Source organism: Scyliorhinus canicula, chromosome 1 (genome assembly GCF_902713615.1).
Source record: "Scyliorhinus canicula chromosome 1, sScyCan1.1, whole genome shotgun sequence".
NCBI classification, from domain to species: domain Eukaryota; kingdom Metazoa; phylum Chordata; class Chondrichthyes; order Carcharhiniformes; family Scyliorhinidae; genus Scyliorhinus; species Scyliorhinus canicula.
This window is the reverse complement of record NC_052146.1, coordinates 34,095,772-34,118,186: the sequence shown is the minus strand read 5'-3', so window position 1 is coordinate 34,118,186 and position 22,415 is coordinate 34,095,772. Positions and strand designations below refer to the sequence as shown.

The 22,415-nt window shown below is 49.5% G+C and overlaps 1 long non-coding RNA gene across 1 annotated transcript in view; it reads right to left on the bottom strand.

The window, feature by feature from the left end:
- LOC119977283 overlaps positions 1 to 21,290 on the bottom strand; it is a 30,610-nt gene extending 9,320 nt beyond the window's left edge. The window contains exon 1 of the long non-coding RNA XR_005463154.1: positions 21,170 to 21,290. This is a non-coding gene — a long non-coding RNA (uncharacterized LOC119977283). The remainder of the gene's footprint in view (positions 1 to 21,169) is intronic.
- Positions 21,291 to 22,415: the final 1,125 nt, after the last annotated feature.

Genomic DNA, 22,415 nt, shown 5'->3' with positions numbered 1-22,415 from the left:
TTCTTACAAGCGGATTTGTGTGATCGGGAATGCCGCGACGAACGACTCCGTGACCATTCCGCCAACCGCCCACGACCCACGCGCGGGTTGCGCCCCTGAGTTTCATAATGCCTGCTTCACAGAAATGTCATCATCTTTCTAGGCAGAGGGGGAGATTGAGGAGGAGATTGAGGGAAAGATGCGGGAAAGCGTGAAAGGGGGAAAGGAGTGAGAGGGAACGAGGAAGAAGGGGGGAGATAATGAGAAGGCACGAGAGAGGGGGGAGAGTAAGAGTGCAAGAGCAAGAGGGGGAGCATTTGAACACCCTCAAATAGAAAGGATATCAAAATAATAAGAAAGGACCATTGTAGTGTCTCCAGGATATTAGGAAGGACGAGGGGGCAGAGATAGGAAGGGAAACCTGAGAAATTTAGGATTTTTAACTAAAGCTGTCCATGGGATGTGTGGCTGGGTCACCATCCCTGAGGGGCAATTAAGAGTCAACCACATTGCTGTGGGTCTGGAGTCACATGTAGGCCAGGCCAGGTAAGGACGATATATTTCCTTCCCTAAAGGACAGTAGTGAATCAGATGGGTTTTTACGGTAATAGACAAGGGGTGTGTGTGTGTGTGTAGACTGGATTCTCTGATTCTCAGGCTATGCCCTGACACTGACGTGGGGATGGTGGTGTTTTACCACCACAAAATCGGCACAAAACGGCCACCGATCCTCTGTTTGGTGGGGGGCTAGCAGGCAAGCAGTGTAGAGCACCCGGCCATGCAACATATGCCAGCCGTGGGCGGACCCGGCCTGCCAAGTAGTGGCCCCCCTTTGGTCAGGTCCTGCCAAAGCCCCCCCAGCCCACGGATCGGCTGTCCCTGATTGTGGCGGAGCTGGACTCAGTCCGCAGCCGCCACACTGCGCTCCCGACAAATAATAGCATGAGAGACCCACGCCGTCGAGAACTCGGCCGGTCGAGGGCGGTGCATTGGGGGGAGGGCTTCAGGTAACATCCTGAGGCCGTCCATACGGTGTGTGGCGTGCTCCTACAGCAAGCTGCTTTGGAGGGGGCGGAGCATCGCGAAAGCGCCGCCGTCCCTGATTTAGGCGGCAACGTTGATTCTCCGGCCGATCGGCGAACGCAATTTTGGCGTTGGCGATCGGAGAATCCTGCCCTGTGTGTGTGAGGGAGAGAGGCTGTGGGCGGGATTCTCCAAAGACGGGCACCGATTCGGGGCTGGCGCAGTTTGACGCTGGATTGCAATGCTCCGCCCCATCCAAATCGGAATCATCGGGACGCGCAGCGCGCGCAGTCGCAAGGCCGTTAGCGCATCATTAGCTGGCCAACCCGCGATGCTCCACCCCCGATGGGCGATTTCCTGATGGCGCGGGTCACATATGGTCCCAGCAGTTGAGAACATGGCGTGTCAACTGCGGACAGTGTCCAACGGCACCACATTCGTCTGGGATCTGTACCGCTGGCCGGGGAGCTTCTGCTCGGGCAGGGGGTAATTGTGGGGGCTGGCCAGGAGGTGGGCTGTGGAATCAGGTGGACAGATTAGGGTTACAGCACGGCCAGTGCCATGTGTTCTAGCGCAACCAATGCTGCTCGTCAGGCCTGCACATGCGCAGCGCAGAACCTGGCGATTCTCCGGCCATTTACCATGTGACCCGCGAGTGTTCCACGCGGCGCTGATACTAGCCCTCACCAGTAGCAGAATCGGTGAGGGGTCCGCGCCAATTTTCTTGCCGTGAATCACCCGTGGATTCTCCGTTGCCGCCGGCACTTAGCCTCAGGAATGGAGAATTCCACCCAGTGTGTGCTGGAGTGCATGCATATGGGTGTATGAGATTCCAATCTTTTCCCATGGATTCCTTTTCCCATTTGAAATATTTGTACTTATGATAAGGAACCAAATTAGCAGCCTCTTGAGTCAAAGAACGAGGAAGTTTATTAATTACTAAAACCCAGGAAAAAATAAAGAAAACACACACACACACACTGAAACATGTCAGAAATAAAACATATGAAAAGTACAAACAAAAGTTTTTTTAAATATTCAAATCAGTCCTTGGCTTATCCATGAGGCGTAGATGGTGGCGCGTTGCAGCTGTTAGTTGGGTGATTTTGGTACAGATGACATTGGCTGATTCGCAGTCTGCTGGAGACGCTTGTTGTCTGGTCCCAGATTTTTCCTGCTTGCTGCTTCCAGCAAGAGAGAGAGAGAGTGTTCATTCTTCTGATTTTTCCTTCTCTCATTGATTGTCAGCTACTTTTAACCCATTTTCTCTGTGGATTCCCAGGAGGGGAAATAGTCATGTATCTAGTATTAATCTCAGAACATTTTACACATTCTAAGGTATGAATCACCAGGAGATGAGTATTTTTGGATGTCCAATGGGGTGTAGTCCATTATCTCCACAACATGGTAGATTAACGTCAATTTATCTTTGTTTCAATTGTCTCTGTTTAAAGTGGACGTTGACACCTCTTCAGGTATGAAATTCCATGACCTCCCAGGAAGGTCTGTCAATGTAATCCACATAAGAATTTTACAGAAAGTAGTCACTTTAGTCTAACTCAGTTTTTGGTCAGTGCAGTCACTTGTATTTCTTTAAAAAACACACGTATTCCTTAAAAAGTCCAATATTCCAGTAATTGGTGCGCTGCAGCCCACTGTCATGAAAATGGTAATTTTAATTAACTTTTCCTTTTTAAAATTAGCAATTTATTGCTTTGTTGTTTATGTTTCCTTCGTACCTTAACTTGTTTTTTTATTTTGAAATTCATGTATAATTTTTTTGCTCAGGCAGTTGCTGTAGGGTTTCTCGTTGAAGAGGAACGAGTGACTTACACAAGTCTGGTCACTTTTTAGAGGGCTGCAAAAGGGATTATTTGACGGAATGGGGAAGTGTTGGAAATGCCAAGCAGTCCAGCAGTATCTGTGCAGGGTTAGTGACAAGAGGTCAGTGACCCTTCGTCAGAACTAGAGCAGATCATGGACCTGAAGCGTTGACTGTGTTTCTCTCTCCACAGATGTGGAGTATTTCTGCTGAGTATTTACAGCATTTCCTATTTATGGTTCAGATTTCCAGCGATCTGTAGTACTCTGCTCTCCTATCATATTCTCCATGCTGTAAGTGTGGTAGGTTTCAATTTAAAATGAGAAGATATTTATCACTATAATATTTATATATTATATTTATCATCATAAAGTTTATTTTTTGGGTTAGCAAAGTCCACTTGTGTTGATAAAAGTGGCACACTACTGCAGGAGAAGATGAGTATTAATTTACTGGAAGGGTTTGCGCCTTAGTCTCTACTCTATCGGAACCTTTCAGGATTTTAAAGAGCTCTTATTAGGTCATCCCTCCATTCCTCCTTTCAAGAGACTCAGCCTGCTCATCCTCCCCCGATAGCTGTACTCTGACATTTCTGCTACCATCCTTGTAAATTACTTCTGAAGCCCCTCTGTATCTTTTTAAAAGATAGCGACTAGAATTGTACGCCATTCTTCAAGTGTGGTCTAGCCAAGGTCCCATACAAGTTTAGCATGATTCTTTGCTTTTCAATTCTATCCTTCCCGTAGTAAGTACAAGGACACAGGTTCTATTTAAACCATTATATATTGTGGCATGGTATACCAGGCTGCAAATATGTGCCTTGCATTAAACAGATAGTTAAATCATCAGTGAAAAAAAGAAAGAAAATTAATTGCTATCTATGGGCGTTATTGTCCAAGTGATTTGCGAAATGTTCCAGTCGTCAGCTGCGAGTCAAGCACGGGACCTGTGTCATGTAACTGATTTTTCCTGAGAGACCCCATCAGTATCTGAAACTAACAAGCATGCATACTAATGTCGGCTCAGCCCAGAAGCAACAGACTGACACATCCATCAGCCAACTACAAACACATCAGCCTGTCATTGTCTTGGCAGACATTTAACACAGACTCAAGTCAGTTACCAGTGGATTTAGCTTCCCAGGTCTCACCCTGCTCCAGTCACACACTGCAAATAATTGAGACTCACTCTGCCACAAATTAGCCAACGTGCCTTCTTGTCACCCTGGTGGGTGGGAGCAGCCTTCAAGAGATTCCAGTCAAAGCTGAGAGCAATCATTGCCTTGTCAGATTAATCAAAAGCTGTGGTGGGACATGAGGCCACCTCGAGGGTAGGAAATGTGTAATATTAAAATTAAAGGTTCATTATTTGGTGGAAAGTTCTTTCATTCGAAAACTTCTCAAACATCCGGGTCATGAATGGTGTGTGGCCATTAGATCAGGAAAGTTATTGCTGAGCACGGCACCTCAAGAATATATTGGCCTTGAACGCCTGCAGCACAGTTTCAATAGAACATCACAAAAGTTTCAAGGTAGATTAGTGAGCAGAATCTGAAATGCACTGCCTTACGGTGTGGCGAAAACAGGTTCAAACGAGACATTAAAGAGGGATTTTGATTGTTATCTGGAAAGGAAGAATATACAGGACTTTGGGAAGAAGGTGGAGAGTGGCATCAGGTAACGTGCTCCTACAGTCATGATAGAATGGCGGAACATACTCGATGGGCCGCATGGCCTCATTCTGCATATCTTATGAACAACAGAGAGCCAGTGCAAGACATGAAGGGCCAAATGGCCTCCTTTTGTGATTCTGTAATCATGAGGAAAAATTACACATGTTCGGCTTGTGCTCCCTGGAATATATGAAGATTTAGGAGCGGGCTTCTAGGTCTTTGAAATAAATTGATAGGCTAAATCGAGAAAAACATGTTCCATTGATGGGGGAGTCGAGGACAATGGGACTTAACCTTAAAATCAGCTTTGGCCATTGAGGACAGAATCTCGCAAACACCTCTTCACCTAAATGTTAGTTCAATTAATTATTTAAAATTTTGAATCTGATAGATTTTTGCTTGCCTACGGTATTAAGGGATATGGAGCCAAGGCAGCTGTATGGAATTAAGGTACAAATCAACCAGCATCTCACTGAATGATAGAACAGGCTTTCGGGGTTAGAAGGCCTGTTCCAATTACCCAGCCCACCAGACAAAGTTGGCGCGTCTGTAGCTACTGGTCCAGGAAGCACCAACCAGATTTTACAGTCAGCAGGCAACTGAAGCGGTGCCTTCTGCCTCTGTAATGAAGAACGTCCTGCTCCAAAAGCTATCGATCAAGCAGGCCCTGGCGAGGGGGCGAAGTGGAGATTGGGAAGGCGGGAGCTTTGCCAGCCTGGATGGCCCTTTAAACTGGAATGGAGTGATGGGAGAGGTTGGGGGCGGGGGGGTGGGGGGTGGTTGGAAATGCCTCCATTGGGCACAGTGTGCCCAAACAGGAGGAACCCCAACCCACACCAAGGGTGTGGTAGTTGGCGGTGGGAGCCTCTAGTCCCACCGATGTCAATGGCATTTTGCGTTGTTCGTCAACCACACCGCCAGTGAACACGCTGCAGAGGAGCGCCATTGGTGGAACTAGATGATCCAGCTGGAAGCAAGGGCTTTAAAAAACTCAGCCCCGAGCCTGCATACATCTAGCAAGGGATACCTGGCAACCTTGCTGTGGGGGCACCCAATAAGTGGCCATTAACCCGTAGCCCCCCCTCCGGCTACCTTCCCCCGATTCCCATCCATTTTCCCCTGATTCTTGCCACCCGACTATTCTTCCTCTTGTATGTTGGCCACAAACAGGTCCCGGAACAGTTGCATGAATGGCTCCCACGTTCTGTGGAAGCCGTCGTCTGACCCTCGGATGGCGAATTTGATTTTCTCCATTTGGAGAGATTCCGAGAGGTCGGACAGCCAGTCTGCAGCTCTGGGCGGTGCTGCTGACCGCCAGCCAAACAGGATTCTACGGCGGGTGATCGGGGAGGCAAAGGCAAGGGCGTCCGCCCTCCTCCCCAGGAATAGATCTGGCTGGTCTGAAACCCCGAAGACCGCCACTATCGGGCATGGCTCCACCCTCACCCCCACCACTTTGGACATAGCCTCGAAGAAGGCTGTCCAGTACTCCACAAGTCTGGGGCAAGACCAGAACATGTGGGCGTGGTTGGCCGGGCCTCTTTGGCACCGTTCACATCTGTCCTCCACCTCCGGGAAGAACCTACTCATACGGTTTCTCGTTAAGTGGGCTCTATGTACCACTTTTAGTTGCGTCAGGCTGAGCCTTGCGCACGTGGAGGTGGAGTTGACCCTATGCAGTGCTTCGCTCCAGAGTCCCCACCCTATCTCAATCCCCAGGTCATCCTCCCATTTAATTCTTGTTGCGTCCAGTACGGTGTTGTCCTTTTCTACCAGTCGGTCATACATGTCGCTACAGTTCCCTTTCTCTAGGATACTTGCGTCCAGTAGGTCTTCCAGTAGTGTATGTCGTGGCGGTTGTGGGTACATCCTTGTCTCCTTTCGTAAGACGTTTTTGAGCTGCAGGTACCGTAGCTCGTTCCCCCCAGCTAGTCGAAATTTCTCTGTCAGTTCATCCAGTGTTGCGATCCTGCCGTCCGTGTATAGGTCCCTGACTGTCAGTGTCCCCCCGTCCTGCCTCCACCTTTTGAAGGTGGCGTCAGTCAGTGCTGGTGTGAACCTATGGTTGTTGCAGATGGGAGCCTTGTCCGACATTTTGTTCAGGCCAAATTGCTGCCGCAGTTGGTTCCAGGATTGGAGGGTGGCTGTCACCACTGGGCTGCTGGAGTGTTTTTTGGGTGGGGATGGGAGTGCTGCCGTGGCGAGGGCCCGGAGGGAGGTCCCCATGCAGGAGGCTTCCTCCGCACGCACCCACTCGGCTTCTGGCTCCTGGATCCATCCCCTTACTCGCTCGGCTGTTGCCGCCCAGTGGTAGAATTGTAGGTTCAGGAGGGCTAGCCCCCCCTTGGATTTTATTTTTGTAGGACCTTCTTTGGGATCCTAGCATTTTTACCCCCCCCCCATACAAACGCCATGATAAGTTTGTCCAGCACTTTGAAAAAGGGCTTGGGGATGTAGATCAGAATGGATCTAAACAGGAAGAGGAACCTGGGCAGTACGTTCATTTTGATAGTCTGGGCTCTCCCCGCGAGGGAGAGTGGGAGTGTGTTCCATCTTTGCAGGTCCTTTTTTACTTCCTCCGTCAGGCTGGTGAGGTTCCATTTGTGGATCCCTTTCCAGTCATGGGCTATTTGGATCCCCAGGTAGCGGAATTTGTGTCGGGCTTGTTTAAACGGCAGCCCCTTTAGTGCTGCCCCCCCCCCCCCCTTGCGGGTGTACTGGGAAGATCTCGCTTTTGCTCATGTTGAGTTTGTAGCCCGAGAAGGCTCCAAACTCTTTCAGGAATCTTTCTTCAATTAAACACTACACTGTACATTAGGCAGGGAACAAATGGTTAAGTGCAAAGGCATCTATAGTTGTCTTTTGTATTAAGATGACTGGATTATCAGACATGTTTCTGGTTTAAGAATGTGTCTGCTGGTAACTAACAAACTCAATGTGAAATCCAAGATCTTCTCACACAGTTGCACTCACAGCTGTCCTCCGCCCCTGCGAAGAAATGACTCATTCTGGGCTTGGTCAGGTGGGCCCTAAAAACAACCTTCAGGTGGATCAACCCAAGCCTCGCGAACAAGGACATGTAGTTCATGCTGCAAAGGGCCTCACTGCACATCTCATTATCCAATATGGGCCCCAACTCCTCCTCTCATACAGCCTTATCCCCCTCCACTGACACCGAATCTTCTGACAAAATCCATCCATAATTATGGAAGTACCCCCCTCCTCCAACCCTGCAAATGAAAGAACGCTCTTCCTCAGAGCATGTGCATGGAAATGTCAGGGAAATCCCTTTAGTAAAGTTGCGACCTTGAAGATATCTGAATTAGTCTAAACCCGAGAGCCCAAACATTCCATCAATTCCTCGAGACAGGCAATCTGCCCTTCCAAAAACAAATCCCTGACTCTCTCCAGCCCCTTCCCTTCCCCCTCCCCCCCCCCCCCCCCCCCCCCCCCAAACGTGGCATCTAACCTTGCCGGCCCGAACAGACGGATAGCACAGATGGGAGGCAGCTTCAAAACTGACTCCGGTTTAAAATGTTGTCAAAATTGTCTCTATATCTTCAAAGTGGAAACAACCACTGGATTTGACAATTACTCTGTTGGTGAGAAGGGGAATGAGTCTATCACTAATATCCCCAGACCAGACCCCCTACATGACCTTAATGCTATCCGCACCCACCTAGTTCCCACATTACTACACCAACCCAAAACCTTCTCTGCATTAGCTACCCAAGAGTAAAGTATCAAACTCGGCAACGGCAGGCACCCCGACTGTCTATCCCTTTGAAGGACAGCTCTATGAATCCTCAAGGTCTTGCCGCCCATATAAAGGATGATATGAACTTCTCGACCCTCCAAAAAAAAGATTAAGAAAGGACAGTCCAAAGATGTGCAGGTTAGGTGGATTGGCCATGATAAATTGCCCTTAGTGTCCAAAATTGCCCTTAGTGTTGGGTGGGGTTACTGGGTATGGGGATAAGGTGCAGGTGTTGACCTTGGGTAGGGTGCTCTTTCCAAGAGCCGGTGCAGACTCGATGGGCCGAATGGCCTCCTTCTGCACTGTAAATTCTATGCTATCTATGATGACAACTGGAACAGAAACAACAATTGTGGCAAATTGTTCATCTTGATCGATTGGACCTTTGCAAGTCGATCTTAACTCCACCGACCAGACTAGTAGAGTTCAGTTTACAAATTTGGGTCCAATTCCGAGCCAATTGGATATCTAAAGCTGGAACCAGCCATGCAAAATGGTAGCACCTCTGGATTGGCTCTCCTCCCCGGGAGCTCACCGGAAAATACTCACTCTTTTCCAAGTTTAGTTTAGTGAACTTCTGGTGAGAATTAACTGGATAATCCTGGAGGGAGTTGGTTAGATTCCTCCATCCAGTCTGCAGAAGTGAAAGTGAAACTACAAAAGAACCTCATGGTTCTGAGGAACATTCCAGTGGGACAATACCCAATCACCACTGTTACTGGGTAGGGCACAGCTTCCTGGGTACTCGTTTCTGTTTGAAGACTTTGGGAGTTTGGTGGGCCCGTGGTCTCATTGGGGCTTTTTTTTTTCAAAGCTTAAAGGGATAGCACCTCTTACTTAAACTCTGCAAGTCTCTTTTTTTAAACCCTGCAGCGTTTTCTTGAACTTTTGTCTCTGCCAGCTGGTTTATACAGTCTTTGAAAGCTTGCAGCCATCTTCCAGCTTCTCTGTTGGCACGCTGAGCTGCAGGGATGCCACTTAATCTATAATGCAAGTGCAGCTTCTTCTGTGTAACATTTTGCTCACCATGTCGTGAACTATCCAGTATTTCACACACTGCGTCAGAGTCTTGACATTTTTGTAGCTCTGCTCACCGTCTTGTGATCTAGCTAAATGTCTTAGCTCAGCATCATGAAGGGTCTTGCAAGTCCTTTTGTAGGGTCCCTCACTTTTCTTGTGATCTGAGAAGTTTTCTGCTCTGCATCACTGAGAGAGCTTGCAATTTTTGTCGTAATTGCCGGTCTTTGTGATCTGACTGGGTTTTTCTCTTTATTGCTTTGTGTCACTCCAGGGCCTCGCAATGCACTCTGGGGGATCCCTCACCTTCTTAGTCTGTGGTAAAGATCCTTCAACTGTTACTTTAATTTTTCACCTTTTGTGCATGACTCTCTTGTCTCACTTCAGTTTTTTCATACCCTGTGATACTGTTCTGAGTTCACCACTTAAAACGACAGCTTTCATAGCACCGCTGTCACCATGTTGTAATATCATGTCTGCTGTTGTGGCTTATTAACGAGCTGCTTAAGACTTGTACGTTTAAACATGAACTGTTTCTTGTTAGTTTTTAACTATTTACAGATCCGAGATTACTGCCATGCATGGTGCTGCTTCCAGAGTGTTCTCTCTAAGTCTGTTACCGTGTGATTCTATACATGATACCTTGGGCGGTGCTATACATCAGTCCAATGTTTTTTTTCATACATTTAGAGTGCCCAATTCTTTTTCTTCCGATTAAGGGGCAATTTAACATGGCCAATTCACCTTGGGTTGTGTAGTGAGACCCACGCAGACACGGGGAGAATGTGCAAACTCCACACGGACAGTGACCCGGGATCGGGATCGAACCCGTGTCCTCAGCACCATGAGGCATCAGTACTGACCACTGCACCACCATGCTGTCCTTACTTCAGTCCAATGTTGATCCTTGCTGTGCTTTCCATTACAATGGAATGCCGGCATAGACAACATCACACAACATTCGGGGATGGAGAGCTGGGGTAATCAGACCATCAGGATACAGTCTGGTTGGGTTGGGGTTAATTGGATTGTCAGAGTGGTATCTGATGGGGTGAGGGATAAAGGAGCAGTGGGGGTGGGGAGGGGGGGTCAGTGTGAGTGATTGTGGGGTCAGTTCTGGAGTTACCTGGGTGTAGACGAGGTTTTAGCCTCGTCTAATATTTTCTGTGTAACTATCCAGGAATTAACCTGCACAGTGGTTAGCACTGCTGCCTCACAGCTCCAGGGACCTGGGTTCAATTTCGGCCTCAGGTGACTGTCCATGTGGAGTTTGCACTTTCTCTCCATGTCTGCGTGGGTTTTCTCCGGGTGCTCCGGTTTCCTCCCAAATCTAAAGATGTGCAGATTAGGTGGATTGGCCATCCTAAATTGCCCCTTCGTGTCCAAAAAGGTTAGGTGGGGTTACTGAGTTACGGGGATAGAGTGGAGATGTGGGCTTAGGTAGAGTACTCTTTCCAAGGGCCAGTGCAGACCCAATGGGCTGAATGGCCTCCTTCTGCACTGTAAATTCTGTGATTCTATTCTATGAGCTGTCCGAAGTTTGCAGCTCTAACTCAGTCAGAGACTTTTGTGCAGTGTCCCGGGGAGCAGGAGAATTGCTTCTTAAAGTTCAAACATCTTGAGGTGGAATTCCCAAGTAGGTTAGCGTGATGGGTCCTGATGCAAATCTTCAGTTCCAAGTCCAATTTCCAATGATCAGAAAACAGGAAGAGTTGGCCCAAGACCTTCACCAATGCTGCAGGCGCTTGACGTAACAGCCTGGATTTTATACTCAAACCTGTAGCAGGGATCGAACCTTTATTACCACTTGGACAATAGTGCCACAAATTGAGCCACCTTGAGCACAATATCCTTTGCTATCTTATCAAAATTGTGAATGGAAACATATAATAAGAACTACAGTGGAAATCTTATTTGCATAGGGTTTCAAGCGCAGAGCAGGAACAGCTCTGCAAAACTTCCTGGCTACTGTGCCGTATCATTGCTGTAAGTAAAATTTGAGAAGTGCAGTACTAGTGCTGATAAATGTATGAATATTCCTCCCTCATGTTCCACAGGGCACAACTTGTCTTTTGTCAGCCGAGAGAACAGGAACATGACGTGAATTCCAGACTTCCAAGAAAGTCCCTTGATAATTGGGCATCAAGAGTTGCAGTGCCATGTGGCTTGTCCATCGATGTTTCCTTCCTTTTCTCCTTTCATCTCTTCATGTGGTAAAACCCTGATTCACAAATTCCAGCTGGTACATATGCCTGGCTGGGCATCCATTACAGTGATCAACGAAATAACACAATGCAAAAGACCGTCTCAGTGTCAGATGTAAGTCTCGTGAAGTAGGAATTTAGGAAGAATAGTAGGCTATTTTGCCCCTCGGGCGTCTTCCATAACATTCTGTTCGATCATGGTAAATCTGTACATCAGCTCAATTGACTTGCCTTTTCTCCCTCCAGTCATCTGACCTTACTTAAGAAAAACACTTCCAGAATTCTTGGGGAAGGGTTCCAGATTTCATCACTTATTAAAAATGTTTCCAATTGAGGGGCAATTCAGCATGGCCAATCTTCCACCTTGCACACCTTTGGGTTGTGGTGGTGAGACCCATGCAGACATGGGGAAAATGTGCAAACTCCACACGGACAGTGACGCGGAACCGGGAATCAAATCCGGGTCCTTGGTGGCACTAGTGCTAACCACTGCGCCACCGTGCCGCACTTTACTATCCTTTTAATGAAAAATGCTTCCTGATTTAACACCTAACTATCCAATTTCTAATTTTAAGGTTATGTTCTCTTGTTCTGAACTCCTTCGTGAAATGAAATAATTTATTTGTAATTATCCGATTGGATTTCTTTGCATGGGTCCTATTAAATTAAATTAAAACTCTCAGCAGTCTGCAATTTTCTACACTCAAGGGAATACAAACCTTCTAATTTTGGACTTCAGGCCCTGGCACCATGACGGTGATTCTGCGCTGTACCCAATACAAGCCAGTCTTATCCTTGATGAAGCATTCTGTTCAAAACTGAACCTAACACTCCAGATGCAGCCTGACCACCGCTTTGTACAACTCTCTACATCACTTCCCCACTTTCACATTGCAAAGCACCTGAGATAAAGGCCAACATTCAGCTCATGAGTATGTCATTCTCACAACAGTGTGCCCTTTCACTTGTGCTGGCAGCTTCCAGCATCCCGGTGAAGGTGTGTTTGAAATGCGGCCCAGCTCCTGCAGGCACCCATATGCCGCACTATAAGAATGCCAGCCATGCCCGTCATACCACAGAACCTCTATTACACGCACAGCACACCAGATCGAAAATAGCAGATGAAGAGGCAAGCAACGTGGATGAATTTGGGCACTGTAAATGTAAAGTATGAGGAAAGTATATTTTCTTTGGAACGTCGGGATTGAATTTGAGACTAATTCAAGTTTTCAAGAAAGGAATTGACAGATTATTTTTTAAAGAAAATTGATCACTAGGATGAAGTCTTTCAAATAGAGATAATTTGCAAAAATTGTCCAGCAGATATTAAAAACGCAGTGTCAAATAGCCAGGCAAATCCCGACAGTCGAATTGTTTTTCTCTGCATAACAACACTATTATTATCAATGCTCACAAAGCAAGGTTAATTCATTGCAATTACTTCTGGACGTAACAAGGCATGATAAAAATGCATTTGTTTTTCTTCCTCAGGCGTATGAATCAATGTTTTGATTGTGTGCAGCACTTTTGGAATTGTCTTTCAAATTAAACTGGGGTTCAGTCTGGCCTTCAGGTAGATACAAAAGATCGCTTTACACCATTCTAAGATGAGCAGAGGAGCACTCATTGTCCTGGCCCATATGTACCTTTCAACCAACATCACTAAAAGAGATTATCTGGCCATTTCTCTCATCGTGATTCCCTACTTTACTTTATAACACTTCAAGGTACTTTATTTACTGCAAAATATTTGAGACATCCTGAGGTTGCAAAATGCACTTCATAGAACATGGCTTTTTAAAAATTCCCCATGTCTGTCATTTCATCCACCTCAGAAGAATGAAAGTCTGAATCAGCATGGATTTTAAGACAAGATTGTTCAGTCTTATGTCAACCGGCAGAACAATCTAACATTGCTCAAATGCCAAGGGAAATTGCAAGTAGAAAACAAAACCCTGAAGTGGCGGAATAAGACCTGGAGTATTTGCCAAAGTGACAGGTATAAGTCGCAGGAAATTCTGTGGTGAGTGCCTCACCTGCAGATTTCCCAAAGTTTTGTCCACAAGGCACAAGTCATGAGTGTGATGGAATAATCTCTCTTCAGTGTTTTTCCGTTTTTACCAACCGGCCGACCTTCACCATCCACGCTGCCCGAACTTCGCAACCCAGCATTTTCATTTACCTTTAATGCGACAGGTGAGCTTGCTTGGTCCTCACGATCTCACTTCCTTTGTCATTCAATGTTACTCTTCTATATGGGTTGTGATGCACCGCCAATTGGACTTGAGTCGTGAAGTAGTTCCAAACAACAGGCTTTAATACACTAGATGTGTGCCCGGCAGTAGACGTACAGAGAAAGGTCGACTGCCAGCCAGTACTGGTTCTTATACCCCGTCTCATAGGCGGAGCTACCTACCTCTCAGCCAATCAGCGGGTAGTCACATGACTTGCCTGAGCCAATGGCAGCATGGTTCAAAGGTACCGTAATCTCCCTAGTCATACTACCACATTCACCCCTTGTGGAGAAAGATGTGGGGGGGGGAAGAGAGAAGCGGGAGAGAGAGGAGGGGGGGTGTGCGTGTGCCCCGTAAGACTGGTAGTAAGACTCGAGATAATTCAAGTTGTACCAAGGTATCTTATGGCTGCCCACTGACCCGCAACGAACGTGCAAAAACAATATCACCGCTCACAGTGTATAATCGAACAACAATTTAAAACAATGAAAAAAAGAAATATGCAAAAGAAACATGTGCACGAACACAAGGAGCCCATAAAGTCCATCAGAACATCAAATTGACTCGATCAGCCGGGTTGCCTTCGACGTCCTGCTGGACCTGCGCAGCGGCGCCGGTGATGTTGGAGCGGTGGCCGTCCGTGACTCCGGGAGCGGAGGTCGTGGTCCTGTGTCCATACCCCTGGTCGGTGCTAGTGGTGGCCGGGGTTCCTGTGCGCTGGGTCTCGGGAGCGCTGGGGGCGGCTGGGACTGGAGGGGGGTGTTGGTGCTGGGGGTTGCGGCCGCACTTCGGCGGGTGCCAGGTCCCGAAGGGAGACCGTGTCCTGTCGTCCGTCGGGATACTCCACGTATGCGTACTGCGGGTTCACGTGGAGTAACTGGACTCGTTCAACCAACGGGTCGGACTTGTGCACCCACACGTGCTTCCGGAGCAGAATGGGCCCGGAAGTGGCCAGCCAGGTTGGGAGCGGGGATCCTGAGGATGACTTCCTGGGGAAAACAAGAAGACGTTCATGAGGTGTTTGATTCGTGGCAGTACAGAGGAGAGACCGAATAGAGTGGAGGGCGTCTGGGAGAACCTCTTGCCAGTGGGAGACTGGGAGACACCTGGACCGCAGGGCCAGCAGGACAGTCTTCCAGACCGTACCGTTCTCCCTCTCGACCTGACAGTTACCCCGGGGGTTGTAACTGGTCGTCCTGCTAGAGGTGATGCCCCTGCTGAGCAGGAATTGACGCAGTTCGTCACTCATGAACGAGGACCCCCGGTCGCTGTGGATGTACGCGGGGTAACCGAACATGGTGAAAATGGAATGGAGGGCTTTGATGATGGTTGTTGTGGTCATGTCGGGGCAGGGGATGACGAACGGGAAGCGGGAGTACTCGTCAATCACATTTAAGAAATACGTGTTGCGGTTGTTGGAGGGGAGGGGACCTTTGAAGTCCACGCTGAGACGTTCAAAGGGGCGAGAAGCCTTTATCAGATGCGCCTGCTCGGGGAGGTAAAAGTGCGGCTTGCACTCTGCGCAACTATGGCAGTCCCTGGTCACAGTCCTGACCTCCTCGATGGTGTAGGGCTGGTTGCGGGTCTTAATGAAATGGAAGAAGCGGGTTACCCCTGGATGGCAGAGGTCCGTGTGGAGGGTTCGGAGGCGGTCCACCTGTGCGTTGGCGCAGGTACCGCGGGACAGGGCATCAGGAGGCTCATTGAGCTTCCCAGGACGATACAAGATATCGTAGTTGTACGTGGAGAACTCGATCCGCCACCGCAAGATCTTGTCGTTCTTGATCTTGCCCCTCTGTGCATTATCAAACATGAAGGCCACTGACCGTTGGTCTGTGAGAAGGGTGAACCTCCTGCCGGCCAGATAGTGCCTCCAATGTCGCACAGCTTCTACTATGGCCTGTGCCTCCTTTTCCACCGAGGAATGGCGGATTTCGGAAGCGTGGAGGGTCCGGGAGAAGAAGGCCACGGGTCTGCCCGCTTGGTTGAGGGTGGCTGCCAGAGCTACATCAGACGCGTTGCTCTCGACCTGGAATGGGAGGGACTCGTCGATAGCGCGCATCATGGCCTTTGCGATATCCGCTTTGATGCGGCTAAAGGCCTGGCGAGCCTCCATCGACAGGGGGAACGTGTTGGACTGGATGAGAGGCGGGCTTTGTCAGCGTAGTTAGGGACCCACCGGGCATAATAGGAAAAGAAGCCCAGACAGCGTTTGAGGGCTTTGAGGGAGTTGGGGAGGGGAAGTTCCATTAGGGGGCGCATGTGTTAGGGGTCGGGGCCTATCACTCTGTTACGCACTACGTAGCCGAGGATGGCTAGACAGTCGGTGCTGAACACGCACTTATCCTTATTATAAGTGAGGTTAAGGAGTTTTGCGGTACGGAGGAAGTTGCGGAGGTTGGTGTCATGGTCCTGCTGGTCATGGCCGCAGATGGTGACATTGTTGAGATACGGGAAGGTGGCTCGTAAATCGTATTGGTCAACCATTCGGTCCATCTCCCTTTGGAAGACCGAAACCCCATTTGTGACACCGAATGGAACCCTTAGAAAGTGGTAGAGGCGCCCATCCGCTTCGAACGCAGTGTACTTTCGGTCACTCATGCGGATGGGGAGCTGGTGATAGGCGGACTTAAGGTCCACTGTGGAAAAAACGTTGTACTGCGCGATCCTGTTAACCAGGTCGGGGATACGGGGGAGAGGATACGCGTCCAGCTGCATAAATCGGTTGATGGTCTGACTGTAGTCTATGACCATCCGGTTTTTCTCCCCAGTCCTAACCACCAGCACTTGTGCTTGCCAGGGGCTGTTGCTACCCTCTATGGCCCCTTCCTTCAGAAGCCTTTGGACCTCGGACCTGATGAAGGTCCGGCCCTGGGCACTGTACCGTCTGCTCCTGGTGGCGACGGGTTTGCAATCCGGGGTGAGGTTCACAAACAAGGAAGGGGGGTCGACCTTGAGGGACGCGAGGCTGCAGACAGTAAGGGGGGGAATAGGGCCGCCGAATTTGAAGGTTAAGCTCTGCAGGTTGCACTGAAAATCCAGCCCTAGGAGTGCCGGTGCGCAGAGGTGGGGAAGGACGAGGAGTTTATAGTTTCTAAAAACCCTCCCCTGGACCGTGAGGTCCGCCACGCAGCACCCGGTGATTTGGACTGAGTGCGAACCGGAGGCCAGAGCGATTTTGTGTTTTACTGGGTGAATGGGGCTTTCCGTGTTGGGGTGGACGAAACTCTCTGTGCTCCTGGAGTCCAGTAGGCAGCTCATCTCATGACCATTGAGGAGGATCTGTGTGGTCGCCGTGGAAAGTGTGCGGGGCCGTGATTAATCCAGCGTCACTGCGGCGAGTCATGGCAGGAACTCAGAGTCATCATCCACTATGGAGTATTCACTTGCAGGGTCCTCCAGGCCGATCCAAGATGGCGGCACCCATCGGCCACACGTGGTGGAGGCTGAACAAAATGGCGGCACCCGGAGCTCGCACGTGGAGTCGGGGGCCCAAAATGGCGGCACCCAGGGATCGCACGTGGCGTCGGGGGCCCAAAATGGCATCGCCCGTGGGTCACTCGTGGCGGTGGGGGGTGGAGGCAACGAGGTCCGTGGGCCGCACGGGGCCCTAGAGGCGCTGGGGACGTCCAGCGGTCGCTGTTCGGAACGGCAGCGACCGATTTTGACTGGCAGACAGCTGCATAGTGGCCCTTCTTGCCGCAGCTTTTACAAGTCGCGGTGCGGGCCGGGCAGCGCGGGCGGGGTTGCTTGGCCTGGCCGCAAAAGTAGCAGCGGGGGCTCGTGGGCTTGCAGCGCTGATCTGGGGGGGGGGTCAGAATCGGCGGGGGTGAGGGGGGTTGCATGCCACGCTGCCCAAGGGGCCGCCGCGTGGCCGGGGCATACGTGCGGGCGTTGCGGTCAGCGACCTCCAAGGAGGATGCGAGGGTCCGTGCCTCAACGAGACTTAAAGTGTCCTTTTCCAGACGCCTCTGGCGTATCTGGGATGATTGCGTGCCCGCCACGAAGGCGTCCCTGATCAAGAGTTCGGTGTGCTCCCCAGCAGTGACCTGCGGGCAGGCACAATTTCTCCCCAGGACAATGAGGGCCCGATAGAATTCATCGAGGGACTCACTGGGGAATTGTTGCCTTGTTGCCAGGAGGTGCTGCGCATAGACCTGATTCACTGGCCTGATGAAGTGTCCTTTTAGCAGATCCATAATGGCATCATAGTCCAGTTCATCCTCTATCAGAGAGTAGACGGCGGTGCCCACGCACGAGTGGAGAATGTGGAGTTTCTGTTCCCTTGTCGGGCGGTTTTCTGTTGTGGCGAGGTAGCTGTTAAAACACGCCAGCCAATGCTTAAACGTTGCTGATGCGTTTGTGGCATGCGGGCTGATGCAGAGGCAGACTGGCTTGATCCGTAGCTCCATTTCAAAATTCTAGTGTATTAAATTGATGCACCATCAATTGGACTCGAGTCGCGAAGTAGTTCCAAACAACAGGCTTTAATACGCTAGATGTGTGCCTGGCAGTAGACGTACAGCGAAAGGTCGACTGCCAGCCGGTACGGGTTCTTATACCCCACCTCGTAGCCAGAACTACCAACCTCTCAGCCAATCAGCAGGTAGTCACATGACTAGCCTCAGCCAATTGGCAGAGAGGGACATGACTTGCCTGAGCCAATGGGGAGCGAGTCTTCTGCACCAATGGCAGCATGGTTCTAAGGTACCATAATCTCCCTAGTCATACTACCACAGGTTATTCATCATAGGTCCTGGAGCTCACACTAGCACAGCTTTGTCCTGCTGTGGACTCTCCTGTGAAGCTCTCTCCAGCAGATTCCGTTGTGGGATCCTGGCCTGTTTGTGTCTCTGGCCCTCTCTTCCTTATTCCAAAACGATCAATCTTCAGTTCTTCACACAGTCCTGTTGCTTTGCTTTCTGCCAGCGACAAAATGCAGGACGCTCTCCTCAATAATTTCACACCTAGAATGCGTGACATCAGTATACCGGGCATGTGACCTGCTCTCTGCCTCCACTTCTGGCAGGAAGACTAATCGATTAATCAAAAATCTCTCCTGGAACAGCGTGCTGATGTGTAAAGGAGGCCGCCTGCCCTGCGGCTCGGGGCCTGGGCACTGCTACATCTGGCTGAGGGGCCACGCAGTCGCGGGATGGCCGTCGTTTTTAAAAGCCAGTTGCGGCCATTGGGCACTTCTGCCTGTGATCGGGAGCGTCAAAACCGATCACTCTGTGACCCTCCCAACATCCGCCTGCGACCCACCCACGGGTCGCGACCCTGAGTTTGAAAATGACTGCTCTACTTGCCTGGTTGAATGTGATTTCAGCAACATTCAAGAAGCTTGACGCCATCTAGGGATAGGCTTACTCATTAGCTTCATTCACCAGATTAAACATTCACTCCTGTCACCTCCTTTGCAACATTTTCTGCAAGATGCATTGCAGTAACATGCCACGGCTTCTTCAATGGCACTTCTACCACCTGGAAGAAAAAGGGTAGCAAGCTTATGAGACACCAGCTCCTCCAAGATCATGAATCATCTTGAACCACAGAAATCCTACAGCGCAGGAGGCCATTTGGCCCACTGACTTTACATTGACCCTATCTAGGCCCATTACCCCCCCCCCCCCCCCCCCCCCCGCACCCCATCCTAGTCACCCCACCTAACCTACACAATCTTGGTTACTATGGGGTCATTTAACATTGCCAATCCACCTAACCTGTACATCTTTGGACTGTGGGAGGAAACCGTAGCACCCGGAGGAAACCCACGCAGACAGGGGGATAAAGTGCAAATGCCACACAGTCACACAACCCCGGAATTGAACCCGGCCCCTGGTGCTTTGAGGCAACAGTGCTAACCACTGTGCCATCCCATAAATAATAGTCACGCAATGGCCAGAAATGAACCCGGGTCAACTGGTGGGAAGGCAGCTACGCTCACCAAATGCTACTATCACTTAGACTTGGAAATATATTATCATTCTTTCATTGTTATGAGGCATGTGCTGGAATAGCTATCCAACCTAATGCAATTTTCTAGTTTTAAATTCATAGCCCTTTAGATTATGGCAGATCAAGTGCATATATGAATCAGATATCTGCATCATTTTCACATCTGCTTCATCGATCTGTTTGAAGATGGACCAAGTTAATAGGAGAGATGAAGCCTTGATTTGAATTGTAAACTGATTTAATTCAAACTAAATGGAATGCCCAGACCCTTGGTTACGATGATCCACTTGGATTAATTCATGCAACATACTTCCTGAGAATAATCTGTAAAAAGATGTATACAAAACAGCATCTGTCTGCCTTTCTCTGCAACTCTTCCTCCAACAATTCCAAATGCTTCACTTCACTGAAGGCTCTCACAACTTTTCTCTTGACAAATGGGTGTACTTTACCATTTTTAAAAGCCTGAATATTGGCAGTTCTTAGCTGAAACTAATTACTCAGCCAAGCACAGTGGTCACCAGCCTAACTTGGCAATTATTTCTGCTGAGTTCAAAGAATTAGGATTTTGGAGCAGCAATGTTGCGTGGACAGCCAAGGGAATGTTTTCCCTTTCGAATGAATGTTGGATACCTTAATCACTATATTCCATTGGTCTCTTACATGTAGAGACCCAGCTCTTTGGCTTTTTCATCACTGGCAATGCTGGACAGCTGCTGGCACAGGCACTCATTACAACAGTCATGAATTAAACAGTAATTATGGAAAGCGCAATGTATGACATGGCCAGGTCATTAGCATTTCAGTTGTCGATACTTGGGATCAGGCCAAGCTGAAATGGCATCTCTGGCACTAGAAAATTGGTTAGTCTGTGGTCAGTATCCTCACTCAATTTCCTGTCCTGCTTGCCACGTTAAAGCTTCTGAGGGGCTGACAGGCAGCAAGAAACTCCTGCCTAAGAAGTTACAGATGTAAAATGTTGCATTCAAACATTGCATTCCTAGTGTAAATCAATGTATATAGAAATATGTTATTGCGATGATTTTGGTTGACTCCAAAACTGCAGGCTTTAGAGAGAAACCTAATTCAAAAAGTAATATTCGGGATCAACCGTTCATTTGGGACATTTGTGCAAATCCATTACTAATAGTTTAGTATCCAGGGGCAATGTCGGTTCATATTAATGGGCCTTAACCTTCTCCATTTATGCATCCAAACTAGATCAGTACTTCCTGTGCAAAGAAAGGTATAAGTGCATACATAAAGGTTATCTATAAAATTATAGGTTAGCAATGATATTGTGAACATTTACTATTTTCCATTCAAGGAGAATGCATCGTTCATTTTACTGCAGCCTCATATAGAGGGCACTATTTAACGAGCTAAAAGCAGAGTCCCATTTTGGGCGCGTTTAGTGCCTGCAGAGGTGAGAATGACCCCGCAATCAAAGGGGACTCTGTTTTTTTTACCTCGGCAAGGAATCTCCACCGACGCCGCACTTACCTTCATTTCCTGCACGGATGAACTCAGCCCGTCAGTGCAGAAAGAGATTGAGCGCCATTTTTAAATGCCGCTCTGATCTCTCTGATCTCTGGAACCCCGCCCACTCCACACCGCGACTGCCGGACCCCCCCCCAATGCTGCAATATACCAATGTACCTTTAAGGAATCCTCGAGCCCCCCTTCACACCTCCTCATAAGGGCAGGGCATCCCTGGGCTGATCCCTGGAACAGCCAACCGGCACCTTGCCACAGCCAGCATGGCCCCCCGGCAGTGCCCATGACAGCCTGGCAGTGCCATCTGGGCACCCTGGCAGTACCAGAGTATGCGATGGCTGGGAGACCCCCCCCAGGATACCCTCGATGGCTGGGACAGCCCCCCCCAGGGTACCTGCGATGGCTGGGACCCCCCCCCCCCCTCCCCCGGGTACCTGCGATGGCTGGGAGGACCCCCCCAGAGTTCGCGCAATGGCTGGGAGACCCCAACCACGGGGTACCTGCGATGGCTGGGAACCCCCCCCCCCCCCCCCCCCCCCCGGGGTACCTGCGATGACTGGGAACCCCCCCACCCCGGGGTACCTGCGATGGCTGGGAGCACCATAAGACCATAAGACATAGGAGCGGAAGTAAGGCCATTCGGCCCATCGAGTCCACTCCACCATTCAATCATGGTTGATTTCAACTCCATTTACCCGCTCTCTCCCCATAGCCCTTAATTCCTCGAGAAATCAAGAATTTATCAATTTCTGTCTTAAAGACACTCAATGTCCCGGCCTCCACCGCCCTCTGTGGCAATGAATTCCACAGACCTACCACTCTCTGGCTGAAGAAATTTCTCCTCATCTCTGTTCTAAAGTGACTCCCTTTTATTCTAAGGCTGTGCCCCCGCGTCCTAGTCTCCCCTGCTAATGGAAACAACTTCCCTACGTCCATCCTATCCAAGCCATTCATTATCTTGTACTTTTCTATTAGATCTCCCCTCAACCTCCTAAACTCCAATGAATATAATCCCACGATCCTCAGACGTTCATCGTATGTTAGGCCTACCATTCCTGGGATCATCCGTGTGAATCTCCGCTGGACCCGCTCCAGTGCCAGTATGTCCTTCCTGAGGTATGGGGCCCCCAGGGTACCTGCGATGGCTGGGAGGACCCCCCCCAGAGTTCACGCAATGGCTGGGAGACCCCCACCCCAGGGTACCTGCGATGGCTAGGAGCACCCCCCCCAGGGTACCTGCGATGGCTGGGAG